A 25244-nucleotide genomic window follows, 5' to 3' on the forward strand; every position below is an offset into this window, starting at 1 on the left:
ATGCAGTTTTATCTGCTAATCTGAGCAAATGGAAAAAGATGAATATTTTAGTTAATTGAGAAAAAGGACAACTTACTAGGACATAACTTGTATATTCAGTGAGAAATAAGGAGCAGAGAGCCATAGGTGGCACTTCAACTAATGAGAGCTATTTTCATTCAAACTTGCAGTAATATACTGGAAGAAACAGTAACCGCTCTAGGTTTTTAAAGGTTGCTGAAAATGTAGCATAGTTTGAAAAATTGGATTTTAAACATGAAATTTTCTTGTATTTATCCAAATTACATAAGGATTAGAAACCCTGCTAAATTTATCTTGGTATAAATTTAAAACAATGGCTTGAAGTAACATATGGGAAAATGGAAGTGTGAAGAATCCCCCAAATGTTCCCCTTGATGCATGAAAGTTTTACTTAATTACCTAGCAGATTCATACAGCCTGATTCTTTTTCATGCAACCTTCGGATCTCTTGTCCATAATTTTGAGTGATTAATGAGTAAAATGATATTTAAGTCGCTGAACCTTCCTCTCTCAGAATTTGTAACTAACTGGCTAATGGAGAATAAAACTGAACAATCTGTTCTTTTTTCTTTATTTCAACAAAAGCACTAATATTTTGGATATTTCTTGTCCCCGCTACAAGGGCAACATTCCTTCTCCCATTGCAACAAGAGGGATGTCTCGGAAGGAGTGATAATGCAAACAATTGCCCATGGCAGATAAGCAGTGTCAAATAAACTGGATTTGACAGCATTAACAAATGTACTGCGCTGGGTTTGAATGCGTTACCTGTGCTGAACTGTGGAAAGGTTTGATAATGTCATGGCTCTCAGATGATGGTCTTACCAAAGTGCTTAACAGATTTGTCTGCTGCCTCGGGTCTGTAAACGACTACATAATTTACACATTTAATGGGTGCTGTATTACCTGTCTGCCATTAGACTCTTAGACTACAGTGAATGAAAAAACAGCAAACAGTACTTTCCTGAGACATAAACGTTTACTTAACATCAATGACACCCATGGATCATCCTGCATGTCTCAATACTGTGGCTTTGAAAAATCCAGATAAAACAGATGGTTATACCCAGCCATTACCTATATTTGAGAATTTCTATCTATTACCCACAGAAAGGTGACTTAGAAAAGCTTGTTTTATAGTTTCTGCATTTTAGAATGATGTTTAATCAAAACAGTAATGTTGAGGCTAGATAACCCGGGGAGATAATCTCTCTGATTAATAAAGGTTACCTTTAAAAAAAAGCTTTCTGTACTGAGGCCTTTTAATTATTCTCTCTTGTGTAGCAATAAATGAAATAATAGAAATTAGTGTAGCATTTATTATGCAATTAGTAGCACCTGAAATCCTAAAATGAACTTTGGAGCAGGTTGGACATAAACAGATGAGAATGCATTTGAAAAGATTCCAAGCTATGAAGTTTAATATACAGGTAGAAATAGACATGTCTTAGTGACCTGACTAGTCAAGATTACTTGAAAAAGTCCTCAAAAAAATTAATGGTTATACAACTGATAAACTCAGTAGAAGATAGGGTATAACCTTTGAATAGGGTAGAAATATAGAAATATACCAGAAGGTAATAGAGAATTTCTAATGCATTTTTCAAAGTAACATGTGAAATTAAGAAGAATATTATTCCTAGTTTGAAAATATCTGGGCAGGCTTTCTTTGCTTATTGATCTGCAATTAGGACTGCACCATCTGAATGTCACATTGATAGATCTTCTGAGTTCTGTGCTGTGATGCGTTCCCAGTACCGTCCTGACACTTGCGGCACCTCTGCACAGGGCATTTCCAGGTGCTTGGGGAAAGTTAATTCAGCCTTGCTGGAACTGCTGTTAAAACTTTCCAGTTTGGGGATTCCTCTTGTGCTGGACTTCCCAGTCTGGCCATTTTTCCCTTAGTTTAAAAACCTGAAGCTCTATTTTAGTTTCAGATTGTGAAGCTGTCGTTCTTGGGGGCAGCCTTGGATTTGCCACCAGCCAGAGGAAAGAAGGTTGAGTTGTTTTAGTGGAGTGCTTTGGTAATAAAAATTTGCCTCGATTTGTGATGGAAAATATTTGCTTTTGTATTGATCATGCTAATCTTTCATAGTATTTGCTGTTTCATTTGCTTAAACAAGGCTGATAAAGATAATATTTTCACTTAATTACACCCTGCTAGCTGAAGTTTTTGTCGTATGTCCATGTCCTTAATATATCATACGGCAGTTTCACTGATTGTAAGCCATTGCCTGGTCCTCTATTATCTGAAGGCTTTTTAAAGCAAATGAGATTTTCAGCTTCTGCAATCTATTATCATTTCAAAAGATGATTCACCCCCATATTAAACAGGCTTGTAGTTTGTGTAAGCATCATTTATACCAGTACTTTAGGATCTGCTGTACTACTTATTACATCTATTTTCAGTACAAAATCAAAAGACTAAGGGGTAGGTAAGAATCAGGCCATGTAGCAGCCAACAGAAAACTCTAATCAAGTTCAATTTCTGTTAGAAAGGTATCCTATTTCCCCTTGGGTGTAGTTACACATAAAAATAACTGTCCAGCAAATGTGTAAAAACAGAGATAAGTTAGTGTTGAATTTATTATCCAGTATTTATTTGCAATAATAATCTGCTATTTATCTCTAAACAATAAAATTAAATGTAATTGTTACTTGAGATATGTTTTGTCATAGTGTCTCCAGCTACAGTTTTTAGGACATCATGGCATAAATCCAAACATTTCTAAGTGGTTATATCTAAGATCATATATAAAATTAATAAGAATGTGGAACATAATTAGTTGTAAGAAATACTAGCACATGTTGAAGCTGACAGTCTTAATGAAAACATCTGCTTGTTTTCACTACAGTGTTTGCCACACATTGCTACTACTCCGTTTTTGCCTTTAAATTATATTTGTAGTAATTTTAGAAAACCTTTTGGTCCAAGTTCTATGGGTGTCATGGTTTCACAGAGGGAGGAAAGAAATACAACTCAGTTGTAAGAATTCAGCACTCCGTAAAACTGCCTTTGTGCTGTGCTGCCAACTACCAGCGGGATGGATGTGCTTCCAAACTTGATTTCCCTGGTGCCATCCTCAGGTTGGGAGATGCACTAAACACTGAGTTGGGTGAGAACCAAACCACCTTCCTACAGAGCTTCCAGTTCTCATTTGGAAGAGATGCTGGTATCAGACGATGTTTCTGGTGCAAATTCCCAATAAGAGAGACTCTATTTTGATTTGGAGTCTTTTAGGAAATTTTAAATACAAGATCTTTTGACTAATGCAATGCAGATTTCCTCTTAGTATCTCTTTCTTAGCCATGTCGCTGACACGGTCAGTGATCGTCTATTCTGCTTCACCTCCAAGTGAATGAACCCTGGTGCCCAAAAACTACATTGATGTCCTTAGGGCTGTCTATTGATCGAAACATAGCAAACTGTTTCCATCGTCGATGACGTTGCTCTCCGGTTTGACGAAGAAGAAGTAGTCCACAAGTGCTGTGGTGTATTAGCTGACAGAAATGACATTGCTCAAGGAAAATACATACTTTTCTCTTGTTATAAACTATTGTTCTGAAGAACAGGTTGGATTGGTGAAAAGTAAAGCAGTCTTGCTCGTGCTGTTGGACAGATACCTGGTGTGCTAGCTCTGTGATGGCATTACCCGCTGACCTGTCCTCTGGCTTTGCCCAGGGCAGATATAACAAATTGTACATAGTCAAAGCTCTCTGAAATTTTGTGATAACCAATGGATTTGGTCGTTCAAATAATTTCTCCTGGAAACATATATTTCTTGATGTCTTATTACTCCATCCCCTTTTATTCAGTATTAAATTGATTGTGGATGTGCTCTGGTTTGTCTCCAGATGTGGAAGTTTTGTGCATCTTGGCAGCCAGTTTGTGCTTGGCTGCACACACAGAGCTGGGGACAAAAACTGCAGGGGAATAAACTGAAAGGGTTCTTTAAAAGTTTCTTGATTAAACATGCAGAAAATACAGGAGATTGAGTGTCAGTAGCTGTAGGCTGCTAGAAAGATCTCACCAGAGCTGTTCTTTTTCCAAATAGTCAAGCCTTTTGCTCTCAGCAGCTCTCTGTAATTGCGCACGTGCTTGTTGTCCCCACTATCAAGTTTCTGTCTTTCATAAAACTGATCCACTGTACACATCAAGGTGCATCTTGCTCATCTTTCGTACTGTTTGCGTTCTCCATCAGCCACCCCTGCTGTGTGCACTTTGCTTGGCCATGCCAGGCCCTCTGCTCCCTGGGTTGTTCTTTTATGCGATATTGTAATTTGTCACAAGTCCATCAGCTTTACAAAACCAGCTCTCATTACTGAACACATCCCACTTATGCATAAAATGCAATGTAAATGGAATCTCTACAGCATGCCTGTGGGGGTCTTTTTTTTACTGAGGTCGTGCCTCTCTCTGTACGAGATGCTGACAAAGCATCCTTGTCCATCTGGCTCCCTTCAAATCTGTGGCAAGAGCTGCTTTTACTTTAAATCTCACGCCTTTACTCAGGAAAAAACTCCAACAACCCCAAAAAGTGAAGCATTTGCTTAAGGTTATGACCAAATTTAAAGATTTCTTGAACCAGGACCAGAACTAGTGAACCTAGATGAAGAAAATAGCCAGCAGAATTCTTCCTGGAGCATCTAAAGTTTTTGATACATCATGATGGTTTCCTAATCATGTTATTAGACTGTAGCTCTCTATGTGGGGCTGAAGACCAGACTTGCTGCCCACTGGAGCATCGCAGGGATAAGGTGATGTGTCCTGTGTCACACAGCTGCTGTTGGGCAGACCAGGTGGCCATGGCCCTTGCTGAAAACCAGGAGTTTGGATTGTCTGTGAAGGAAAATCAAGGTGAAGTGTCTGGGCTCAGAGAATGTGGGGCCGTGTGTGAGCTTACCAAGAGTGCAGTCAGCATCTAGTGTTCAAAACGTGTCCGTTCCCACACAGCGAGTCAAATGTGCTGTACATCCCTAAATAAGCACAATTGCAAATAACAATAAAAGTGCTGAATAGAAAGTGGCTGTTATCAATGTGCTTCATGTTGTACCTTTAGAAAGAAAGAAATTACAAATAGAATGCAGCACCTTCTGTTGGAGGTAAAAATGAAATGAGTTATAGAATCATAGTTTGGGTTGAAGGGACCGTCCCAGCTCCCCCAGTGCCCCCCCTGCCATGAGCAGGGACATCTTCACCAGCTCAGGTTGCTCAGAGCCCCGTCCAGCCTGGCCTGGGATATCTCCAGGCATGGTTCGTCCACCACCTCTCTGGCCAACCTGGGCCAGGCTCTCACCACCCTCAGGGACAAGAATTTCTTCCTCGTTTCCAGCCCGAATCTCCTTCTTTTAGTTTAAACCCATCACGCCTTGTCCTATCGCAACAGGCCCTGCTCAGAATCTGTCTCATCTTTCTTCTGGGCCTCTTTTAAGTCTGGAAAGGCTGCACTAAGGTCTCCCGGAGCTTCTCTTCTCCAGGCTGGACAGCCCCTTAGATGTCAGCCATAGATGTTCTGGATTTGTGTGTTGTCTGTAGCTGTACAGTAGTGAACTTGCATTCTTGTATTTCCCTTCTTTTTCTATTAAATGTGAATTTAAGTCCTTGTTACATGAACTTCCCAACAATAAATTCTAAGGGCTGACTGGGCAACTTTTGTTGTCCTGTTGAGTTGATGACCTTTGTATTGGAAGCCTTCTGTAGTCTACAAGACTTGGGTCACTTTCTGAAAAAGAAAGACCCAAATTTGCAATCTAGCTTTGTTGTAGCTCAACACTGAAATGATGAAAGAACACCTAGGATACTTTCACACTATGGAATTATATTAACTGAAGTATCCATATTTCAAAATTGTCATAAGGGGCAATGGATCCCCCCTGCAGCCTGTTTTGGGTAATGTGTGTTTGTGTGAGCAAACTCTCAAAATCAGAAAACAAAATAATAAGCTCCTGAGCAATGCAAGTTGGACAATATCTTCTAGTATTTCTCACTTTTTAAGGCCAGTTGTAAATGTATCTGCAAAACCTGCAAGAATGTTTATAACGAAGGCTGTTAAGAAACTCTCTCCATAATTCTCTCCTGACTCTGCTTTTAAGACCTCAGTGTGTTTTTACTTAGGGTTCTTAAATTATGAGAGGCTAAATAATCATCCAATAACAAGGTAATTAAAAGATGTGGAAAAAGAAATACGACCTTCTAATACTTGCATGCAAGCAAGTTTGGATGAAGGCATGATGACCACAGAGCTGCTATTTAATGTGATGACAATTTCTCCATTGTAGAAGCATTTCTCAGCTCCTAGGTAAAAAAACCAAACACAGCAATCTCCTGGACCTGCTTGTCTTGAATACTACTGCAAGTTTGATGGGGAATGAAATAGAAAAACATCCATAACTCCTCACATGTGAGGAATTTCAGCAGTACTGCTGCCACGTTAGTCGTCACCTCCAACCTTTTAGCGTGTTAATAGTGTAGAAACCTAAATAGAACTAAGAAATCAAGGTCCAGCCCTGTTTCTGCTTAGGTTTCCTATGAGTGTCAGCGGGTGATAAATGCGGAACTTGCTGCCCACCAACCCGGTCAGAATGCAACCAGGGGGAGCATGTTTGCTCCGCGGGTCCTGGGTCAGATGCTGATCTGGCAGGAAAACACATTGCTTGGAAATGGTAACTGCAAGTGCCAGTTTTCTCTATAAAATGGTACATGTCAGCCTCTTGTTTGCAAAAATACGATGTTTGATACACACTTCCAAAATCCAAAGTGCAGCTGAAACTTTTATGGAAGTTTATGTTGTTTTTAAATTAACATTGCATTCAGAATGAAGCTGCTGGTGACAGCAGTCAAATGATAGGCTTTCAAGGGCAGTATCAGGGCTAATAATCTTGTTCAGATTAGTTTTTAATTTAAGTAAAACTACTTACCAAGAATATTATTATGCACTCATATTTTCATGTTATTAGTTTATGTATACAGCTACTAAGTTATTTGCCTGTTATGGAATTTTATTTTATATTTAGCAAATGAATGGCATCCAAGCAATTTTAGATTTAATTTGATCAATATTTAATGAATTACAATTATCGTTACAACTCAGAGTTTTGCACTGCTGTATATTGCTGCATAATGTTTAATCAAGGAGAGACTAAAATATAACTGGAAAACAGCGATCAAGTTTATGTTAAAGAAATGTAGTGGGATTATTAGCTAAATTACAGAGGTCTAATTTAATCATTTTCTAGTTACCACTTTAAAATTGAATTCCAAGAGCATTTCCTTAATTTATATGTTTAAATATCTGCAATATTTCGTGGAAAAAACACACAAAGTGCAAAATGATTTCATGGTATGAATGTTTGCAATCACTGCATCGCTAGCAAAAATTGCCAAGTGCTCTGTCTGGGAAAATGAGAATAACATTTCTGCAATTTAAAAAGGAGATCTGCCCAGATGGATGGAGAAGCACAGTAAATAGATTTTGCTTATATATTACAAAGAGACAGTTATGTAAATCCTGTGGGAGTCAGACAAACCATTTAAGGTTGACGTCTCTGAAGAGAGTGAAATGGATCATGAAAAATATATGTTTAATATTAAACTTTTTGTTCCACAAACCAAAAATGTATTTTTATCAGAAATACAGGTGATTGTTAGCATTTAGTAATAAATCGTGGTTTTCTGGCCAAGTAAAATGTAAGAATTGTGAAACATCTCTGGTACTGCACTCTGGATAGAAACAGATGTTGAAACGAGTTTTGAACAGAAAGCCTGGAAAAAGAAAAAACCTAAAAATTGCCATTTCACTTGAAAACAAGGCATTTAAAATATACAGTTAATGGTTCTGGAAAACGTTTCTATACAACCATTTGGAATAATCGATAGGCTTTTTCTTCCCAGATGTTTCTGAAGAAGGTAACTCATGCCTTTCCTCGTTTGCTGTCAGATAATAAATACGTTGTGGCAAAAAAACCTGCATCAAACGCTGTCAGTTCTAGCTAGATGAAAAGGTCTTTTAATCACAACAATAATTTTACTTATTTGAAGACATGGTTCTTTTGCTGAGTAATTCGGTATGCAGTAGGGGTTCTGGTCATGCGTGATGATTTACCATATTGTAGCATCCAATTCTGTTTGCACTGATGGCTGGAGGTGTCTCTTAACCTTTTAAAAATATTTGCTAATAACAGGTGAAGACTATAAAAACCTAAAAGCAAAAGAGAAATAACATCTGAGCCCCAAATGCTTATCTATGTAAAGTTTGTAGTACTGAGGCATTGTACAGCCCAGGCTTGCTTAGCGCTTTCAGGGCTGGACTCTTAGTTTATTTATTTTTGTCATAAATCATATTTTTAAATAATGCACTTGTGTTCTTCCTATATTCTAGATGTCATAACTGTTTTCTGAAATAGGGAAAAATGCCTAAACTCTAATATTATTAATATATGCAAAGTATAACTTCCGCATCTGACGCTATTGATCACATCCCAAATTAATCATCAGGACAGAACCCAGTATCCCATTTCAAGCACAGACCAATAGCTCTTGGGGAAATTAAATAATCTTTCAGAAATATTTCATTCTGAAAAGCTAATAATTCAATGGAAATGGATTTTTAGAGGAAAAACCTGAGTGTGTTATATAATGTTTCGGTAGGTTTTTCTGTCTGGTACATTAACATTTCATCCCATGTTTTAAATCAGAATTTGTTGATAAATAGTTTACAGTGTTGTTGTATTTCAGTCCTTTAATGTTTCTGAGCTGGTAATAATATGATTTGGAAACTCAAGGGAACATCACTTAAATCAGAGCCAGAGACAAACACAAAGGAAGGGACAGATACAGAGCAGGAAATTCTCATATTTGCAATGACATTTTTATCTCATATTTTCCCTCCCCTCTTCTACTTGAGAACAGCACAGCCAAACACTTCTACAGAATAATGTGCCATCGACTGTTCTGTTACCCTTCCCGCTTGGTATGAAGATTGAATGGAAAATGGAAAAATGCATTAAAAGTATATTTATTTTTAACTTTTCTGCTATAAGTTGTAGATGGCTCATGGCTACGCAGTGAAGACTGGCAACACTGGAGGTGTACTTAAAAGGGGAAAAACTAGGTTTGGATTATTCTTTATCCCAGTAAGTGTTATAACACTTGCTGTTTTAAAGATATGTTGGCCATTTAACAATAAAACCCATATGGAGCTGACTCTGACAGAGCTGCAGAAAATACCTGAGAAAAATAAGTGTATCGTGAGTAGACTTGGGTTTGCTCTCGAACAATGTCATCATCCATTGGGAAGTTTTCAGCATTATCAGTAGGAAAAAGGACGAAAAGCCCTGTTAATGCCAGGACGTCGACTTCGAGATTAAACTTGCACCTTAAATAAGGGACTGAATACTTAGGAGTCTTTTCAGAATAGTCCTTGCCAAGGCATAATTTAATCCGTATGTTTCCTTGAAGTGGCATGTTAATTATTGATTAACCTTAATGAATATGCTAATGTGCAGAATTGAGGAGGTTTCTGGTGCCCTGCTGTGCTCTCCAGACCCTCATACATTTTTAAGAGGTGTCTATAGGAGATGGTGCTGGCGCTTCCACCATGACACCGTATCAACACCCCATACAGAGTTCAAGGCCTGGCACTCGTCCTTCAGGGACACCACCAGGAACTTGTTTTGTCTGACAGTTGTTCTTGAAATATTAAATTAGGCTATTCGCTTTTTTCCCTGTGTAAATAGGGTAAGTTATTAGTGTTTTTCCATTCGGCTGGAGACATAAAATAAGGTTTGACCTCGTTTTCCATTTCAAATGGGGGGAAGAAAAATAAGTGGAAAGAAGTTCAGGCCAGTGGTGTAGTCGATAACATATTAAAACTTGAGCACTTCTTCTCTATGCATTTGCAATGAGATTTCAAAAGCTGTTAAGCCTTTCCATCTTCTTGGTGTTTTTAATACTCAGGTGAAATAACCAATATGTACAATGGGAAAAAAAAGTTTCTGCTGCTGAGGCCTTGAGTGTGGTTTTGAATTCAACGTGGAACAAAGGCTGATGTTTAAATTGCTTTGCTCTAAAGAGCCCTGGGGCGCTCTGGAGCGGCTGTGGGGACCTCGGCAGATGCGTTCATAAACCTTCATGGTTGAAACCCTTTATACAATAACACATATTACCGTGGTGGCAATTAATGTAATAACATAGATGAAAATGGGAGTAGTCGAGTGTGCCAGGCTCGAGAAAGATGTGCTATTGTAAACCTTTACAAATATGACACAGAAGTGTATCTTGAGATTGTGTTACCATGGGCACTCCTTGAACTGCTGAAATATCAACCTTGAAGCTTTCAGATTGCAAAGAAAGCAAGCCTTGCTTTCATTTTTTGAATACTGAATTATTTAATTTCAGCGATTGTTATTTTTCTGTTGTTTTTCAAGGGTTAGCAGGGTCTCTCCAGTAAATCATAAATTATGAGCTACAGCTGCAAGCCAAGGTCCCATGAGGAGTCAAATAGCACATAAAGAGGAGTGCTGTTAAAGACCTGACTCCTAACTGTGGATAAGCACAGTCTGTGTATTAATGAGTGAGTAAAGAAGTATTATAAAAAGGCAATGATAGTGAGTCACTTTGACAACCAGTTTTTATTATTTATAGTTCTATTTCAAAGTTGTTCAGAGAGTAGGGAAAGTCCTTCCTTCAGTGCAAATTAATTCAGAGAAGTATAAAATTCATCTGTCAGGAATTAGGATGGGACCATCACCTTTCAGGGTGAATTAAGGCTGTGGATTCAGGGCTAGATTCAGGTCCAGGATTCAAGTACTCTTGAATTACATACTCTTCATGTGTTTGTCCCATTTCATGTTTCTCTGAGGGAAAAGAAGCATTTATAGACAGGTTCTTACTGATCATCATCTGTCTGGGATGTCTGATCCGTATGAGAAGCTTGGACCCAACTCATTGATCCTTACAGGAAGGCCTTGTGTAGATGGAGCTTAAATAATAGGTCATAGAATATTAGCGCATCTTTATATAACAAGTTTGCACAGTATAAGTTTGAATTTTAGTGCAAGCCAGAGTGCTATTCTGTAGCATAAACTGGGGAGATCTTCCCTCAAAGCCAGGACATGCAGCTAACAACATCTGTTAAGGGTTTCTGTATTTGTAGAAAGGGCAGTTACATCATTCGAAACAATAGGCTTCTCAGAATCCAAAGGTCACTTATTTATTTATTTGGTTCCATAGCAGAGGAATAGATAAGATTCCTCTTACAGCCAGGGGAAAACATTTCCTGTTGATCCATCAGTTGTGCAAAAAGACTGAGATGAATTAGTTTAAACTGGCCTAAGGTTCCTAAAAGAGTAGAATCTTTGCATCTAGCGAAAAATCTTAATCTTTTATGACCCTTAAGCACAGTCTTAGGGCACATGATGTACTGCTACTAATAATCTCTTCTGCTGCAACCAGAATGTATTCCCGTCAGTATTACAGCGTACCACAGTATGGTATCCCACACTGATCTATAATATATGGTATACTGTACGTGGTATTCCATAGCACAGTATGGATATCTTTGAAAGAAAAGTACTTTTTCTTGGGCTTTTGTGCAAAGATGATGCATGGGAATGGTTTTGCAGAGGATGCGGAACATCTTGCGTCTTTGCTGACTGCATATGTTCTTCTGAAAGAGCATGCAGTTTTGCTCTGAGTCATTTTCATTGAAATAGTAGGATTGTTCCTGCTTCTGGAACTGAATGTCTTAAAAAAGGTGGGGGTAAAATGCTGATGATTGCTATCTGTGATAATCAGAGTCATTAGATCAGTCTACACTATGCGCTCTACCCTCAGGATATTTTCTAATCTTATTTTCTCCCCCAAATTTGAAGTGGGATATCAAATAAATTGCCAGAAGCTGGTAGTGTGAATAGAGGCAGTACGAAAGTTGCTCCATGGAAATGAAAGGCTTCTGTTGGAAAGGTCAGCAAGAGTAAACTGTGTTTCTGTGGTTGCCCTTTAGGGTCAAATCAATAAGTACTCTGTTCTCCTTGCTTGAAGTTTCTACTTTGTGTAGGAATGTGGGTTTGTGTCAAAACCCCTTAATTCTTCTTCCTTGGGAAAACAAATTTCATCGCCAACCCATAAATAATCACAGGAAAAAATAATAGCGGCCTAATTTACATCTAACCTTTCTTTTTAATGATTAATGGATACTATTTATGTAGACTGTTTCTACATTCCGGCATGAAATGAAATTTAAATTGCAAATTTTACAGTGGAGTATTTTAACTGGTGACCCTTTCCCCAATCACAAATTTAAAAAAAACCCAATTACATTTGTAATAAAGATGCTAATGCATTTCTTGGTTTTTTTAGGGCACGTAAAGTTCTTGCTGCGAGCAACTCTATTTTCCCTGTCGATGAGCCAATATAAATGTATTTTCCCGAGTGCTCCAAGATATGTGTACGTGTACATTTAGGAAGGTGGTGAGAGAGTAAATCTCAGCACATCCACTCTGTAGCTGCCTTCATGGGGATGCAAAGCTATTGCATGTTGAAGGCTGCGTTATGTAGCAAGGGTGATGTAGAAGCAGTGGAGAGGAGGGAGCTGGAGTGTTTTCCCTCTGTGTCATATTCAGAACCATATTCAGCTGTGACTCTCAAAGGGCAAGAGACCTACCAGCCCCTTCTTGAAGTGCGGGTGACCACTGGGAGCTGTACAGACCCGCTGAGATGCAATTAAAGCCCAGGCACTGCGAGGTCCAGTGAACCTGGCACATCAGTTGGAGGATCCTGAAGGGAACAGAGACTTTCCAAGTGTGTGTGAGGGGAAAAACTGCCCCAAACAGCGTGTGCTTTACTGGGCTTGTGAAGGGAACGTGGGCAGAGCTATTCAGCTGGATGGATTTTCATCACCAAGGCAGCAAATTAGACAGAACCGCATAAGAAATACTTGAAAAGGCTTTTTTGTGTGTGTGTATGTGTGTGGGCAGGGGGAGCTTTTTTCTCTTTTTGTCGCAATGTACTGTCAGAAGAGCGCAGGACCAAATGCTGTCGTCGTTGGTGTCCGTGTATCTACAGGAGGGAAATATAAAGGTGGTAAGGACAAAAAAACCCAGGAAAGTGTGCGGAAAGGCAGACTTTAGGTAGTGCATAACGCTGTTGCTGACAGCAATAGAAGTCAGAGCCAAGTGCTGCTTCTGCACAGTTTGCTGGTCTGTGTGACCAGCGATAAGAAGATATCTTTTTACTCGTCAACCGAGCAAACTCCTTCTGTGAAACATTAAATATAGAATGCCTGGATGTCATTTTAAGAGTTGCCTTGCAGAATAAAAAAAGTATTTTAATAGTAGGTATATAAACATTCTTAGCAATGCTTTTCAAAAGTGTGAGAGATCAACCCGAGGAGTTTCAAGCTGTGACTTCTGCCTTGGCTTCTTGGAGTTGTTCTGGCGGTAACAGATCTCCTGGGGAGGGAGCAGTGTCGTGTAGTCCCTGCACAATGACCGAGCAGCTCGTGTGCTCCACAAACCCCAGATCTGGCAGGTACTCTATGTACAATTACTGCTTTTATAACATAGCTCTTAGCATGAAATTCGAGAGGCCTGGAATTCCAGCGCCTGCCATAATCACTTTTATCTGTGACATGATATAATTGGTTATTCTGACAATTTATGAACGCGTAATGCAGACTTCGTATTGCCACCAGCCTTGAGCTCTGACACTGTGTGATTTTTAGAGTTTTCTGCTATTGTTCACGCCAGCAAAAGCCCTTCTGATCCTGCTTCTTGGCTTAATGTCTCTCTGTGAGGACTAACGTCTGATTTCTCTTTGCTCACAATCCTATCTTATTCCTTATTTTCTCATTTGATTTTTATCTGTAAGTATTGTGTAGTTACAGTTAAGAGGTTGAGCCCCTTCAGTAATTCATTTTTACCACTTGCTGTCCAGGTGACCGAAGCGCTGGGCTCAGGTGATGGTAATTCATACAAAGAACGATGCTCTTGCTGCCCTTCTGAGCCGGCTTCTGTGCAACATCGGGTTCAGGCCTTTCTTGTTGAAGAGGCACCAAATTGCTTTAATGGACTGTTAAAACCATAGACAAGGCTGCAGATTAGAATAAAACCACTTCTTCCACCCTTAGTTACTTCACCGCAGAGCTTAGTGGCTTTCCCTGAACGTGAACTTATTTCTGACGATATTAGAAGTAACACAACTGAGTTTGTAAACGAGCGTGGTTAAGTGGAGTCTGTAATACATAAAAATGGAAGTTTGACTACCTCACCTGTTCTCTAATGAAGGTATTCAGGCAAGGTATTAGATATATCGCTTAAACACTTAGAGTATAATCCAGCGCTGAAGATGCTGAACTTGTTAGCTTGTTGATTGCATGGTTGTGTCAGCGCTAATCGTGACTGACATATAATTTAAGCAATGTTTCTAACTCTATTAGAGGATGTATTCCAACCACCATGGAGTCCTCATCTGAAAGGCAAATCCTGTGTGCTGTAGCCTGCTGAGAATCTTTCCAAGCTGTGCACACACCAACATTTGTTGTGCTCCTAGATGCGAATATTGACTTTTAATTTACCCTTTAAAATGAAAATCAGGAGAAGAGAAAAGCTTTTCTAAAGAGTTTTATCTCCTTCGTATTTAACCAATTATCAGTACACGCTTAAGAAAACACCATGCAACATCTCTCTTCCACGACTCATAATTCACCTGAATGGGGAAGGGAAGGCTCTGCTGCCAGGGTTATTTTTTGCTTTTTAATAAAACTATTGATTTTGTACAATTTGTTGTGAGAGCAGAAACTGAAACCGTTGCCTCTTTCTGCCGGTTCAAAGCGAGTGTTTTAAAGGCACCGTACTCCCCTTCTCCTTAACCATATAAATCTTGAACAGGTTGAATGGAAGAGGGGGGCCGGGTGCTTCTCCATCCTAACACAGAGCCAGCCTCATTTTTGGGGAAGGAGAGGAGGGCATCTGTCCATGCACAGGCATATGACCCCTATTTACTATTTTATTGCACTTAGAGGCAAAAATTGGGAGGGGAAAAGGTGGTGGAAAGCATCCTGTCTCATCCAGATAAGACATCTCCTCATTAGGAGAGATTTTCTTGTGCTGTTCTCAGGGTATAGGCTTTAAAACCATTTGCAACCTTCCAAATTGCTTTTATTTTTCTTTATCCTTGTAGAACGCTTTTGCCAAAAAACTTGGCTGCCTTTTTATATTACTGTATGATTTTTCATTAAAAAATTGCTTTTTAAAGCCCATTTTAAAGGTCTTACGCTATGAAATTGCCGGCCGCACCTTCCACTTGCACACAGAGGGAAAATTATAGAGGGAGATCCTGCCTGGAAACCCAAACAGATTTGCTGAAATTTTGCTCTGTGCCTTGAAGTAAGTGGCTGGTCCAAGACTGTGGTTGGAGAGGCCCTTGAGGGAGTTCATATTTACATGTGGGCTAATTAGCATGCTCGTTACTGATGAGAGGACACAGCTGAATAGAAGCTGGAACCCTCATGTGACAAAAAAAATCTCCTGGGAATTATGCTAACGATGCCAGGGAAGTGTAAAATTAAATGGCCTTGGGTGATTCAGGACCATGAACTTTGTACTACTTAAGAACCACATTCACCACTAAAGGAATTGCCAGAATATTCTTCTAAAACACTTGTGCTGCTGAATGCAGATGTTGAGCCCAACATCTGGCTTGCGGTTTGTGGAAAATCCTGGATCGCACATCCTTCAAATGTATTAAACTCCCGAACCAAACCCACATGACTTTTTTTTTTTTGTCTGTATGACTTTTTACTTTTGGCAGAAAAAAAATAAATGATGCTATAGCAGATGCTTGTTTTGTATGTCAAAAATTTTCAAAGTATATGGAAAAAATTAAAGCGTTACCATGAAAAGCATTAGAACAGCAATAATACACTTAAAAAGCCAAATGCAATGACAGCTGCATCATTTCAGACCTCTCAAGAAAGTGAAACAGGATGGACAGGAGGGTTTCAAAAGGATAGTTTTGAATGCGTTTTGGTCTGATTAATTGAATCATTGGCTTAATAACTCTGAGGGGGGATGTAGGTTGTTGAATACCTCTAGTGGTGCAGGTTTTGGTTCCCTTGTCTCTTCTAGGCCTGTCTAATTTCTGCTTCTGCCTTATCAGCATGTCAGATGGACATGGAATCTCTAGCAGAAGCTGTGTTATTACCGCTCGGTTTGGAAGCAGACATAGAAACTGTCAGTGTTCTGACATTTTTTGGCAATTGGGGGTACGGAATTGTAGATTGCAGTGTTTCTCTGCACAAAGACTTGATAGACAACATGATTTTCCATTCCTCCTATTTTAGGAAGCGCACAGGAACCAAACTGAGACGTTAACCTGCATAAAGAAAATCAAAACTACCGTTTTTTTCTCCGAAGGATCGCGTCCTCCATTTCCATAAAGTGGCTTCAGTTTTGCTGAAGTAGGTTTGAACATTGATCTTGTTCCACAACTTCAGTGTAGGCCGTATGGTGCAAGTGACTACAAACGCATAGCTTAATACTAGCTGTTAATTTGATTTGCTGAAAAAGTACCAGTTTATGGTCATTCTATTCACAGCATAATAAAATGGAAGTTAAGCATTGCTTTGGCCAAACAAATTCAATATATTCAGACGTTGAATAGTCTATTTTCCCCCTTTTTCTGTGCTTAATTTTGCCTTTGTCCCATTCTTTGTGGGTAAGAGATGATCCGGGTGTTTGGGTCATGTTAACTTTACCGATAAACTCAGATAATAAGGACTCCAGGCTTCGAATCTTAATCCTTGAGCCTTTTAAGGGACGTTTCTGTGCCATCCACTGTAAACCACAGTTTTCCCTTTTTCTTCTTTCTCTGCTTTAGTGCATTTTCCCTAGTTTTAGTGAAGTAAGTCACAGTTCATAGTGATGTGGAGTTTTTTTAATGAGTGTTGCCTGTTAAAAAGATTCGGCGTTATGTATATCCTTGCAAATACACTTATTTTGGCAATTTTAAAAAGATAAATATTTTCTTACTTACCTGTCTAATCATGTAAGATTCTTTCTTTTGCATTTGTCTATTGTAAATAGAATTTTATTGTAAATAAACAAATACCATAAACTGTATGCATGCATTTAGGAGGCAGAACTTGGGCTTTGGAAGCTTCCTGGCAAACAGCTGCACAAAGAGCTTTCAAAAGCAACTTTTTGTGGATCAACAAGTCCTAATGAACCTAGGACAAGAAGCACTCGCTATGCAGACAAAATTCAGGAAGGCTTAGGGGAAAATTTGGGCTGGAAAAAGGGAGAATTCGACGAGGAGTCAGAGGAAAGAAAAAGGTTTGCTGGGGGTGGTGGGACTGCAAGGTGTATCATATGGAAATGATAAATAATGATACTTCCTGGACTTCCAAAACATGTACAAATTGTCATTACTCATCACTTGTATTTTGTTACTGAATTACGGATCCAGGAGAAATATTCTCATAGCCAGTACCCTGCAAACTCCCATAATGAACTCCCATGATGCAGCGAAGATTGTTGCCAATAACACAAATAAATGTGCTGCACCATCCTGTGAACATGAAATGGAATGCAAAATATAACAACTGAAAGGTTGGGAATGGTGCTTCGTTGGTAGTTGGTTTATATTTTATAACTATGGGAACTAAATCAATATCATGATTCTTTATGCACAAACATTTTCAATCTTGTGGAATTCTTATAAAATATTCAATAAGGCAGAGAAAAGGCAGCAACTTGAAGGGTTTGGGTTATTTTCTTCGCTCTAGGTGGAACATTACTTCAGAGAATTGAAAAATATCCCACAGCATTTTTCCACGAATGGTGTTTCGTGCAACTGTGCGACTCAGAAATAGGAATAAAATCCAATAGCTTTCTCTAAGCGTGTTAATCCTGTTAGCAAGCAAATATTTGACCTTTAGTTAAATGAGGCCCTGGGCTTTGGGGGGCTACCTGAGCAGTGAGAGATGGTAAAATTAACACAGCAAATAGGATTTGTGCGGTCAGTTGTTTTCTCTACAACTCTTCAAAGCCGGTCCCACTACGGCCCAGTTTTTACATCCTTAAATCTCCTTCCATCTCAGGCCTCGTATTTTAAAATCCAGTATTGCTATTAAAAAACCACCCAACCAAACCCCCCTTTGTATTAGGCCGCATTCTTTTCAAACTTAAATTGGCTTTGAATACCTGATTAAAATAAAGCTTTTAAAAATTAATGTCTGTTGCTTTAGAGAAGAACAGGAAGCAAGTTTTACTGGGAGTGGGAATCTCATTTGTCATCCACTATCTTAGGCACTTAGGATTTGTGGCCTACGTGAAAAATGGAGTTATTTCATGTAACAGAGCTCAATTTTTTACTTCGAAGAGCGCATAATTTTGTAGCTGCTTTTCTGAAGAATAGAATTGCACTTAAATCAATGATTTACATTTTATACTTGAGCTCACCATTTAGTTAGTAAAAATTTTATTTATTAATCTGTTAAACAAATAAATTCTGCTGCTAGTTGTGATTATTTCCAAGGAGGGGGATTCCACAGCCTGTCCAAAAAAGATTGCCTTTTGAAGTGATTCGTTGTTCTTTTACGATTTCCAAAAATACCACAGACGTTTTCATCTGCAGGGAGATTCTTGTTTTGTCTTTTGTCTGAAAGCACTTAGCATTGTGCAGGGAAGCATTAAAACATATGAGCCAGGCCTCCCCCACACGCCTGATAAAGCTGTGACTTTGTCTTTTTAAAAAACTCTTCTGCTGCTTCTCCTTTGCGTTCTTTGTTTTGCAGCCTAATCAATGTTTTGCTGTCTTTCATATCGTGTCAATGTTATAAAGTGAAGGGCTCGTGCTGGCACCATTGCCCTATGAGGAGGTCAGAGAGACTGAGGTAATCTCAAGACCTCCAGGAATGGAGGAATTATTAAATACGTATACATGCAAAATCTAAACAACACTACTGAAAGACCATGGTTGAAACTGTGCATACCATTTGAACCGTTTCTAGTAAAAGGAAGACTTCTGGATTTTAGAATAAATTTTGTTTTTACATTTGAATGGATATTGTTAGCCTTTGAAACTGTAATAGCAAGGAAATTAAGAAAGATACTGTAGAAAGGTGAGATGAGTGGAGATGTGCCGAAGGATGCTTGTGATTATTTTTAGCTATAGACTAGTGACTGCAAAGGGATTTCAGATATGTTTTGTGAATAAAATTCACCGTGTGTGTCCAGTGGACTTGAACCTTTGAGTAGTCAGGTGAACTGGGAATTTTCAGATCTCCATCCAACCGTTCCTGTCTTTGATATGTTTCATACAGAGTACATTTTACTTTCTAAAACGTCTAGATTTATTAACTTCTGCTGGAATTGCTCCAGCCACACACCCTGCGATAGGAACAGTGAAGCAGCGCTGAGTTGTGTCTCTGGTCCCTCTCTGAAGGGCGCCCAGGTTGATTTCCAATGTTTTTTACAGGATTAGCTCTGGTTGCTGGAAGGATTTCATCACCGTGGCTATGGCAATTGCATTCTTCGGAATGAGATTACAGGATTTTCTACTGTGAAAGACACAAAGGCCATAGCCTGCATTGGTTTTGGACTAAATATGCTATGCTAAGTACAGGTTTTTTCCAATGCGGACATGAAGGTTCCAGAAAAATCAAACCAACCAAACTCCTCCGTGCTTCCCTCATCCACATTTCATTATAAGACTGTTTCTCTTTGTAACTTCTGTTTAAAACCGCTCCAAAGCAGGAAGATACTGCCTTAAAACCGGTGCGGATTTCACAGATCGGGTTTCACGTGCTTTGCAGTCACGATTTCCGAGAGAAAAGCAACCTCACCTAGTGCCTTGATTCAAGTAATGAAACATAATTAGGATCTCTGTTAACGTTCTAAGCGTTAGCTGATGGCAGAAGTCTTCTGGTGCCAGGGAATTTTTTCCATGAAGAATTAATGGCAGTAGCTTTTAAACAATATTTTGTTTAGACATCGTTAGATGTCTTACAGATAATAAAAAATAAATAAAAGAAAGCGCTACCTGCGGCCAATGTTAAAGTTCGGTTGCTTCTCATTTTTCTTTAATTCAGTTGGCTGCTGCAAGGTCTTTACCCATCAGCTTCTCCCCAAAAGCAGAACAATATTATACATGTATTTTATTATCGTCCTTTAAAAAAACCCCTGAAACCCATCTCTCTTCCCCTGAAGTGAATGGAGACAGCCTGAAATCTCTTCTTGTGTGTTCTCAGTTGTGAAAAGACTCTTTGAAGGAATCCGTTGGTTCTTGTTTTCACATGTGCTGTTGATATTTGAGGTGTGTTTCTCTTTTTATCTGTATTCACATACTCCTTAGTTTGTGATAAAAGGGATCTCTGGGAAGCAGCCATGACGGGAATATTTTTAAAGCATACCTTGATTATCACTATTAGATTTCCTCCCTCCCGTTAAATCACAATTTGCATTGTAAGCTTTTATTGTGTAACATTTTATTTTTAAAACCGATCTGATTCCCTTAAAAATGTTCATCACGGCTGGTTGTTACCACGATTGCTATAATTCTGCAGGTAGGCTGGCTTACCAACCTCTGTGAGAGGTTGTGTGTTAACATCCTTTCTTACTGCTGAAAATCTTTGCCTTATGAGATATATATATACATATATATATACATACTCATATATAAATTCTCATGAATCCTTTAAAAGATGCTTTTAATACACCAGCAAAGGAAGTGTTTATTTTCACCAAGAAAATATTAACCACCTTTGGATAGTTACTCACAGCAACCAACATCTTATTTACTGCAGCGCTAAACTGGCCCAAGTTTTATGTTGTCCTAAAATAATTCACTATGTACCAAAAAGTGTGACTTATTAGCACAATTATCAAACCTTTTAAAGTGTGAGTTTCCTTGAGAAAAACTCTTCAAACATTGAAAACAGATGTTTTCTTGTGTATCTGAGCTCTGTTGACCTGAGATAAACCCTCCACTGGAAAGGAGTAAGGGGAGATTTTCAACTATACTTTTGCTGTTAATTAGTTTCAGAAAGGTATCAAAAATCAACCCCATATCGCTGTATCTTTTGCCTATAATGTGGTTTCTACTGCAGCTGGACATTTAATGTTGTTTGCTCCTTTATCCTGATTGTAGTAAATGTTGCCTACTCAATGATTTCTAGACGCCAAATATACCGGTAACTGGTATTGCCTACCCTTCCCTTGTGGAGTAAAGAAACTGTGTTTAATTATGATAATTTAAGTAGTTATTAGTATTTATCAACATTAAACACTAATATTGGTATTGGTATTCAATTCTCTAATTGCCAATTTTCTTTAGCTGCTCAGCGCTCTGTTCTTGAGCTTAACTCTAGGAAGAATTCATGAGGTCTTTTGAGAACTTAAATGATGGGATTAGATTCTCTGTTTTCAAAGCTAAAACTACTCAGTTTAAGTGCTGCTACAACTCATGGTTTGTTCCAACTTACTGCTTTTTGTGCTTTTATTCTTCAAAACTCATACTCTAAGATGAAACTATGAGTTCTTGAGCAATAAAAACACATGCATTCAAGCAGAAGACAGGTGCTTTCTTCAATATATAACTTGTTGGAAGTACAAAAATACAGAAAATTGGTTTACTTTGCTGTATTGAATTAAGGGAAATATTGTGCCAGCAATTTCCCTTCACTTGGCCTCAAACCCATGTCTGATGTGACAGTGGACAGGAGGGACGGGCTCTGTCTCCATCTCCAGAAGCTGTGTCTAAGGAAATTTGGCAGATGGAGTTGAAACAATTCTGGATGTTCTTGATGTAGTGACCTTTTCTAAGTGAGGATAACAGAATTGTTTTTCCTGCAATACAAGAATTCACTCCTTGGGATTTGTTCCAGTTTGGAATTCCTGTGGATCATATGTACTTCTCTATCTGCAAACTGGAGTAACTGTACTTGCTGTGGATTGTCCAGCATGGAAAAGACTATCCTGACCATTAACTAACGACCTTTGCTGTCGATTTGGTGCTAAACATTTCTCCAGCTTCTGCCTGTAACATCTCCCTTCCATACCTTGTTCTCTTGACCGTCTTTGTTTTTAATAATGATTTTCCCACTGTACTGTACAGGGGCAAATATTGCTGCCTGCTGGAATTAGAGGGGCTCAAAACTGAGTGATCCGATCAAACTGAGCAAAAACTTTGAAAATGAGTCCTGTGTTCACCTTTGCTGGGCTTTGCCTCTGACAGCATGAAAGGAAATTACAAATGCTTGTCGAGACAAGTGTTATTCATGTTCTCCATTTGTGCCAATTTGCTGGTTGTACTCCTAATTAATCATTCCTTTAGGCTCCCATTTAGTTTCTGACAATTGCCAACACATGTTTTCAGAAGCAGCCCCTCTGGACGGGCGGCGTTAGTGGGTGTTTTCGTGGTAGCGCGTTCCTCAGCGCTTTGAAATGAATTCCCAAGTGCTTCCATCACCGCTCTCCGCTCTAGGCCAAAAGCAAACACCGTTCTTACTGAGCGAGACGAGAGTTTCATTTACCAGCCATGTGATATTAAAATACCAAGATTCCATTACACGGGATGTATTTAAATGAAACATTATGAAAACGGAGACTGTATAACCCTCTGCATGAGATAAATGTGTTTTGAAATGAAAGGTGGCCATGCTAAATACTATTATCTTTGCAGCGTAGTGAATTCCCTTCAGTGCTGCCTCAGCAAACAGGAATTTGGTTATACAAACATGAGAGGTCCGCAGGGCTCTCTGCAAGAACAGGCACTTATGTCCTGGGAAAGTCTTTCAAATTACATAGTAATGGGCTGAAATGCCTCAATAGCCTTTGGAGAAAGGGCTGGAACCAGGCAGGGCTCACACAAATGTGTCGGCCGTGACTTTGTGTGCTCAGACTGCATCTTGCTCTCCCTTTGTGCCCAGCAAAGGGTTCGTGTTGGACAAGGTGAAGATCATCTTCCCTGCTCCTTTACTAGAACAGACTTGATTTCACTGGGGCAGGGTAGTGAACTGAGCATTCCCGCTTCTGGGTAAATGACTAGTGTGTAGAGTTTTCTACCATCTGATTTTTTTTCTCTTTCTCCTTCTTTTTCGTCTAGGGTAACTGACAAAATACATGAGTAAAGGCACGGGAGGAAGATAGGATTTGATTTCTGTCCTCAGTTACTTGACTGGTTCTAAATAAAGGAAATAATTTGATTTCGTCCAGAACCTCATGATGCTGCCGGTCTCACTCTGAGTCCCGCATCCCACATCTCAGTGGGGTTCAACACACACTTTACTCCTCTGAGATGTCGCCCTTAATCTTTCTGTCTGGATTTCAATATATAGTGTCTTTTTACTTTTAGTAGACCATGATGTATTTTGGGAGGACTTTTGTTTTGGTTTTCTGTGCTGTATCTAGCGGCGTTGCTCAATCCCATGTGACGTGCTAACACACATTACTCAAAAAAGTAGGATCGCAAAGGGGTTATTAGTAATAGCAAGGCGATTGTTTCCACAAGGGGATTGTCACCTAAAGGACTGTGTGTGTTTGTGGATCTGTGCAGAGATCCGCGTTACTCTGATGTGCCAGTTCTGAAGTGATGGAATTTTCTCTTGTTCCCTCAGGTCGTGGCTGTTGTTTGCGAATACACAGTTCAGAGAAAACCGTCTGAATGTGACTCAAGAATAACTATGCGATGTAACATAATAAATGTGAAGTAAAAGCCGCGTCTACTAAGGCTGCAAAGAGCCTGAGACAGCAGCTTCCAGTGTCCTGTGTCCCACTCGCCTCGGTGGAGCCTCATTCATATCAGTGGTAAATTCTGTGGTTCACCAAATGGTGGCTTGTTCCTCCATACTTTTTGTTCTCAGGAAGCTTTCCTCCTTTTGCTTAATTTTCTTCAGAATATTATTTTTAGCTACTATTCTCCTAGAAACCAGACTCATCCCAGGTTTATGCTCCATTCAGTTACTACTCATAAAGATTTTTAATTAGGATATAATGACTTTGTGTGTAGGGTACTGATTTGGGATGTGAGAGGCCTCGATTCTACTGCTGATTTCATCACGGACCTGATATTTACTCACAGACTTATGACTTAATTGTGTCTATTTTTCCTCTGCCTTTCATCTGCCTTGTCTCTCAAAGACTGTAAATGTCTTAGGGAATGGGATTTTTTGTTACTGAAATGTGTAGAGCAAACTCAGTGCAACCCTGATCTTACCCAGGGACTTCAGTCATTACTGTGTAGCATTTCTAATACTCACGGTTAATATTATATTCCAGATGAGCATACTAAAGCACAGTTTTGAAAGTTAAAGCAGTTAGCAATTTTGGGGATAATTAAGATTTAAAAAAAAAAAACTCTCTGTGTTCATCTGTTTTCGTTGTTTAGAAACACTGGTTTATGACCTTGCATACAAATCTTCTTGGCCACATATAGAATATTTCTCATTTCTGACCCTTACAAGAACAAGTTATTGCATGTACTCTATACTTAAAATTTATTGTAGCCCTCAAAAGCAGGCATTTTTGGTAAAAATACCATCACATTCATTGCATTTGCTGCCTCACTGTAAGAATATGGAAAGCAGTGTCATTTCAGGCTTTCTTAGTGTCGTTTAATTATGTGCAAACCAAAATTAATGAGGTAGTTCTCTGCCTGTGAAAGAAGTCAGCAGTTTTCGGATATTTCTGTATGTACACTTCACAGATTCTGACCGAGGTTAGGAAGCTTCGGTACCACCAATTAATCTCACTTTGGCAGAGACATCGAAGAAAATCAGGTGATGGCTCTTTAAAAGTGCCTGTTCCTAGTGTTTGTAGTAGCAATGTGGGCAACTGGCTCAGATTAATTAATTACCTGGCACTGGGTGAGGTTAATCCCCTTGTGATGGGCTACGAGAGAACTCCGAGAGACTCGGATATGGATGCGCAGGACAGATAGGAGAAGCTGCCCTATGGCTCTGAGGACAGTTTTGTTCTGCGGGAGCACGGAAGTTTTCTTGCATTATGAGGGAGTGGAATACTGTGATTCAACTTTGTCTTAATGAATGTGGGGCGCTGGATAGAGCAGATCAATATATTTAGAGGTTTATTGTGTTTATAATTATACCTTTTTCTAGTCTGGATGTGGGTGGTTTTCTGAAACACCAGAAGAACCCATGGAAGCCCTATGTTGTTGTCTTGACACCATATACACGGAAGAGATAACCTTGGATATAACTGATCTA

General features: G+C 39.1%; 1 long non-coding RNA gene across 1 annotated transcript in view; it reads left to right on the forward strand.

The window, feature by feature from the left end:
- Window positions 1-25244, forward strand: part of LOC136104024 (uncharacterized) — a 161755-nt gene that overhangs the window by 43543 nt on the left and 92968 nt on the right. The window contains exon 13 of the long non-coding RNA XR_011739837.1: window positions 23637-23826. This is a non-coding gene — a long non-coding RNA (uncharacterized lncRNA). The remainder of the gene's footprint in view (window positions 1-23636; window positions 23827-25244) is intronic.

Source organism: Patagioenas fasciata, chromosome 6 (genome assembly GCF_037038585.1).
Source record: "Patagioenas fasciata isolate bPatFas1 chromosome 6, bPatFas1.hap1, whole genome shotgun sequence".
Classification (NCBI taxonomy): domain Eukaryota; kingdom Metazoa; phylum Chordata; class Aves; order Columbiformes; family Columbidae; genus Patagioenas; species Patagioenas fasciata.